Raw genomic sequence first — 6,295 nt, 5'->3', positions numbered from 1 at the left:
TGAATGAGTCTCCGGTCGATTTAAGTACTTTCAAGGTCCAAAGTCTCTGTTTTCATAACAAAGTGTCCACGTGATTTCTAGATCATCTTTCATCAGAGTATACGTATGCTGTAAATGTAAGGATGAGAAATATTTTCCATCGATCGCTTTACCTTCCCTCTCAATCATGTCAATCTGGCCCAAAAGTTGTAAATGTATAGTTATAATAGCGAACTCTGGCAGACTTTGTAAATGTATAGTTATAATAGCGAACTCTGGCAGACTTTGTAAATGTATAGTTATAATAGCGAACTCTGGCAGACTTTTTAAATGTATAGTTATAATAGCGAACTCTGGCAGACTTTGTAAATGTATAGTTATAATAGCGAACTCTGGCAGACTTTGTAAATGTATAGTTATAATAGCGAACTCTGGCAGACTTTGTAAATGTATAGTTATAATAGCGAACTCTGGCAGACTTTGTAAATGTATAGTTATAATAGCGAACTCTGGCAGACTTTGTAAATGTATAGTTATAATAGCGAACTCTGGCAGACTTTGTAAATGTATAGTTATAATAGCGAACTCTGGCAGACTTTGTAAATGTATAGTTATAATAGCGAACTCTGGCAGACTTTGTAAATGTATAGTAGTCACTACAACAGAAATGTATACTTATAATTTGTAAATAAGTGGAGGTTTTCGGTACTTATTCTGAGACTAAACAATACATAGATCTTGATTTATTGTTACGTGAAAGTAAACAAATCACATTGTCTAAAGTTAAAGGTCAATAAAGGGTATATCCTGATATAGCAAGGTGATATTATTTATATGTACTTATCTGGTCGTCCTTTTGCGCGTTGGGGCTAGTGAAATTTGAGTCACGCTGTCCTTTATCGGACAGGAATGCCGACGTAAACACACACCCTGCCACCTTTTGTATTCACTCGACGTGTGCATGATAGGTGGAATTTGGCAAAATTTATTTGTTTTCTTTTTTATCGCCATTCGACTCTTGACGTACATACAGGCGCTCCCCCTTCTGTCCCTGAACCGCCAGTAGAGTAAACATGAGTGTTTTCCTTGACATAGTGTGCTACAAACGTATGTAATGGCGGGCATGTGATGTAAAGCGCTGAACTGTTTAGATGAGAAGATCGATGTCTGGACTGCATTAAAACAAACACAAAATTAACACTTTCTTATTGATTTGAGTGATGTACTGTGTCCATACTGGTGTAGATATAATATAGATGTACATAAATAATGATCATGTCAATCGTTCTCAGTCCACCTCACTATGGATATAAGCGTCATTTTATATCATATCTATATTTATTTTAAAATCCAATTCTGGGACCTGTCGGGCATACAAGCTTAAGAAAAGAAGAAAAAAAAGTGACAATCAAAAGATCAAGTACAGAAAAAAAGAGTGTACATCAAATTAAGCTGTCCAGAAATACAGTATATGTATAACAATGTGTGTGTTCATATTAGTAAAACTTTTTCGTTTGTCCTAGGAAGGGACGATGTCGCTAAGATTTGTCTGGTTGTTCATGTCGATGGATCGTTAGTCATACTGGTGCGCATTTACACGCACACACAGATATATATATATATATATATATATATATAATGTTACTTTTTCTCATTTATTACAGAATTACATTGTAAGTAAACAATCCTCTCTCTCTCTCTCTATCTCTCTCTCTATCTCTCTCTCTCTCTCTCTCTCTGAACTATTAATATATAACGGGGTAATTGAATGATGATCTACCCGTGAAATTGAATACCGTGATGTTTGCATTTAAATGCACGACATAGTACTGTGCTTTTGTCATCTAAACATGTATGTTGTTTACGATGCATGAAATGGCAGAAATCTGGATGTAAATCTCCTCTATTTACGTCAGAGTGTATTTACAGATGTGTATAGTATGACAGAGGTTTTATGATCACAAACAGTTTTAATAATCAAAGTCTAACATGGTTCTCTAAGTCGATCCCGGATTTGGTTTATCATTATCAAAGTGTAAACGGGATCAAGGCCCAGAAAATCACGTCATACACACCGAGATGTGACGGAGAACACGGGACGGGTTAACCTGTACACGGGACACGGGACGGGTTAACCTGTACACGGGACGGGTTAACCTGTACACGGGACACGGGACGGGTTAACCTGTACACGGGACGGGTTGATCTGCCCTCTGTCGTGTCTTCCGTGGTTTGTTTTATAAAAATGTTCATATACGGGGAAATCAGCTGTCAACGTGCTGTAGCATGTGAAATAAAGACTTTCCGTGTGAGAGAGTCCCGTTTGAATACATATAGGTATATTGTAATCTTTTTTTTTTTTTTTTTTTGTTACCAAACAAGTTTATTTGTTCTTATTTTTAAACACCGCGTTCCAGTATTCGTCTCTTTATTCTGAGCTGGTTTTTCTTGAACGAAGTTTGAAGGTTGGTTTGTACTCTAAACATATTTTGAAATAAAACAAATTGAAAGAGTTCTGAAATAAAAGTCAATGGGATGCAAACGGCTGACTGACTTCCAAGGTCAACAGGATAACGGTGTTATTTCTTCACACGACTGTCGAGAATTACGAAACGCTGATCTATTCTTAGCACCGCACCAAGTACTTCGCCCACTGTTCATTTCTAAAAGTGCGTGGTGGCAGCAGTCAAGTTGTACTCTTTCTGGGAATTTTGGCAGCCTGGCACCTCTTAGGTCTCGAGAGCAGCTTTGTAAATTAATTTAACCGTATTGATGTAAACATAAGCACGATACTGTAAGTTTCTATAGCTGCTCCCGATATACAGACTCATACAGGTATCTGTCGTCATCTTTGTATCTGATAAAAAATTAATTAGAAATGCCATCACTTGTTAAACATTACACATGATGTAACAGTATAATGATAACAATCGGTTACATTGTATATCCCTAATAAGAAAACTATCACGAAAAACATCACATGATAAAAAGATTGATTGATTGTATATCGTTTTACGTCCTAGCTCGACAATTCTACACTCTTATGGAATCGTCACTATTGCTGGTGAAGGACTGTAAATTTTAGGCCTATGTTCGGCGCTCACGGCCTTTGAGCAGGGAGGGCTCTTTCTCGTGCACGGGGCCTCGGTTTTTGCGGTCTTGTCGGAAGGACCGCCCCATTTAATCGCCTCTTACATGTACGACAAGCAAGGGGGTACTGGAATACCTTTTCTAACCCGAAAAAGAGAGAAATAAAGTCTTCCACGTCTGGTGCCAGACATAGCGCTATCCGACTTCAGTAATTTGCGTAAGTATTGAGTACTTTTATGAAGTAATATGGGTTTTTTTCAGTGTAACTTTAGGTAGGCGTGTGTACGCAATAGTCGAAGTAGATTTGTAAGTAGACAACAAGTAGGTAAAGTGAGACGCGCAGGGATTAATTAATCATACACTCTCTGCTTGGGACAGGTCGTGCTTTTTGAGAAGATACCTTTCTGTCCTATTTAGCGATACTGTCACGGCGGACAGTTCACCGACAAGTGCATGTAACCTGCCGCCCTTCTCTCCCTCAGCCATTATTTTACTGCAAATATTTAGACAACAAAAAATAGCTCTTGATCTTTTTTTTTTTTTTCACAGAAAAGAATGCAGTACATGTGGTGAGCTTATAGTGATCATGTCGATCGGGAAAATCATTGGAAAAAGCCCTAAAGTCATTCAGATAAAAGTAGAGAGAGGGGGTGCACCTGAGTGCAGAGGTTTATTATGCGATAGAGAAATTTGTTTTACAGCAATGCGCATTGTATGAATTAACGGTTGATTTCCGTGCATTACCATTTGGCATTCCCTAATTTATAAAATGAAATGGGATATCGTTATATCACCTCAATCTGCCTCAAATACAACGTAGAACGGGACGCTGTTAATCTTCTGAAATCGATAAATTACTCTTTGAAATGACCGATTTTTTTAAAAACAATGCTACAGATATAATGAATAATTTTCGACAATGAAATCATCTTAGTTTGTGGTTAACAGCACCAGCCAGTTCCTAGGTGACTTTGGAACGTGACACAGTCATTCCGCGCAGCTGTAGATTGAGCTCTCAAGGCCATGGCAAACTATATCTGACCTACTGAAAATGGACACTGACCTCTCTCCGATTATCTCACTGGCCGACTGACCAGAGGACATGTTTAGAAATTGATCCGTGGCCTGGTGGAGTGGCGAACACTGCCAAATCCGTATAAAAACACACAAAGGTCTACATAGCTCGGCTTGACCTACATGTGTATATTCATTGTGGCAATAAAACAATTTTGATACCGTGATAGTCTTTATATAAATTAATTCTTGCTGCGACTGGTGGGTGATAAAGTCATCAGATACAGATATAACGGCGTCCATTGGGTCATTTCTTGAGTGGTCGTTGGCGGTGGCGTCTCCCCCCCATTCCTCGGTCGTCCGTTTTACAACACGCGAAGAAATATTTCATTTCTTTCCATATTTTATCGGGTTTGACCATCTCTTTTTTGGGAAATGGATAAAACACTTTCACTGTTGTACTTTTAAGGTGAAATGAACTAAGTTACACAGGTGTACTTTTCGTGAAAATTCTGGCGACAGATCAAATTTCTAACATCTGTTGTTTTCTTGAGTGTAAATTTATTCTTATCTTTGAACACCCATTGTTTTTTTTGCAAGTGATATAGTATATAAATAATAGCGAAAAATGGGGGTCGCTGGGTTTCTTTACCGAAATAAATATACCCAGATAACACAGGTTCTGATTTTCAACAAAGAGTTCATTTAAAAGAATGTGATTGAAATTAAGTATAAAGCTCTGCATTATCACACGTGTATAATGCCTGCCTTGATTCAGCTTTACAGCATGTACCCACTTGCAAATGAAAAGTGAAGCATCTAAGGCCCAAGGTTTTGAAACTATGAGCTTTTCTTAGCAACCCTTTCTAAATAGTTTGTTTTTATGAAGTATTTATATTGATACGTTAAGTCGTGAAAAGAAACCCGTAAAGTATGGTCAATCATAACAATCTGGGATGCCTGTTCCTGTGTCCACCGCTGTAACCCTATATTAACCTATGTGTGTACGCTTTTCGTCAGACAAAACAGCCCCCATGGTCTGGTCAGTTGCCCATTAATAAAGAATGACCTTCTCTTGACCTATTCCGTAGCGAAGACCAATTGTCAATGGCTAGTTCAATAACCGGCCAGCACTGACGGCATCCTTGACTGCTGTCCATACTATCGGGTCAGCTACGTTACGGCTTTTGTCCACAGGGGTCAAGCTAAGCGGCCAGCACGTGCTGTGATCATTATCGCGGTCCTAATATATCTGTCAACTTCGCTGAAGAATAAATAATGATATCAGATTTTCATAGACTGTCCGAATTTTCCCCATATACTCATGCATTATATTAGTTGCTATGTACAGTGATTGAACTTTTTACGAGTATTGAAATTTTTCAGTTCATTAAGGCATCAATCTAACAATGTGTGATAAAGTTTACCCAGTTATTAAATGACACCAACAAATTTCATAATTCATGAAATAATTTTAAAAGATAAAAAACGTTGAGAGCCATGAACATATACAACAACATAACCACATCGTGTTGATACATTTTTTTTGGACCCATTAAAAACTTGGATTTTGAAGGCCTTAAGTTCCCTGCGTGGTACTGGGGGGACGGGGGTCACGATTCCTCCTGATATCTGTGCGTGGGAGTGGGGGGGGGGGGGGGCAGGAGGTCAAGACCCCTATTGATATTTGATAAACAATGCATGTTTATGATCATTTTAGCTGAATGTGAGGTGTAAGAAAAGGGATCCTTTGAACGATCTATAAGACAACTAGTTCGGACTCGATGAACATGGATTCCTGTATGGAACATGAACATGTATATAGATGATCAAAGTTAAGGGATATTATAAACATCTAGTTGTCGTGTGACTCGGTCAAAGTGGACAACTTCCTGCTATCACACGCGGGAGGCGGGGAGGACGGAGACAGCTTGCAAATGAAGTCAAAGTTCCCTACGTAAGTCGTAGATTGGTCCGCGTTGAAGCAATCGCTTCCTTTAATGTGTCTGAGTGGCGTCAGCTTTGAAACATGAAATCGCCATTTGGTAGATGTACATCATAGAACACCTTGGTCAAACTTTTGGCTGAAATTTCGGAGTGAAGATCGATGAACAATTATTTTTGCGATAAAGATTGAGATAAAGCTTGATATAAAGATTGAGATAAAGATTACAGGGACTGGTTCACGTTTTTCGAAAGAAATGTTTTTCAT

The 6,295-nt window shown here is 38.4% G+C and overlaps 2 long non-coding RNA genes across 3 annotated transcripts in view; one reads left to right on the top strand and one right to left on the bottom strand.

The window, feature by feature from the left end:
- The first annotated feature begins 1,596 nt into the window (after window positions 1-1,596).
- The window catches only part of LOC125664376 (uncharacterized), a 7,872-nt gene continuing 3,173 nt past the window's right edge, over window positions 1,597-6,295 (top strand). The window contains exon 1 of one of the 2 annotated variants that reach the window (XR_008799309.1): window positions 1,597-1,652. This is a non-coding gene — a long non-coding RNA (uncharacterized LOC125664376). Of the gene's footprint in view, window positions 1,653-2,832; window positions 3,287-6,295 lie in introns of those variants that run through there. The other variant, XR_007365865.2, reaches the window with a different exon arrangement.
- LOC130050924 (uncharacterized) lies at window positions 2,675-4,306 on the bottom strand. The gene is made up of 2 exons (XR_008799310.1): window positions 4,133-4,306; window positions 2,675-2,836 (listed from the first exon to the last, which is right to left on the bottom strand). It is a non-coding gene; the product is annotated as an uncharacterized LOC130050924 (long non-coding RNA).

Source organism: Ostrea edulis, chromosome 1 (genome assembly GCF_947568905.1).
Source record: "Ostrea edulis chromosome 1, xbOstEdul1.1, whole genome shotgun sequence".
Taxonomy (NCBI): domain Eukaryota; kingdom Metazoa; phylum Mollusca; class Bivalvia; order Ostreida; family Ostreidae; genus Ostrea; species Ostrea edulis.
The sequence above is the reverse complement of the archived record's forward strand: the minus strand, read 5'-3'. Positions and strand labels throughout refer to the sequence as shown.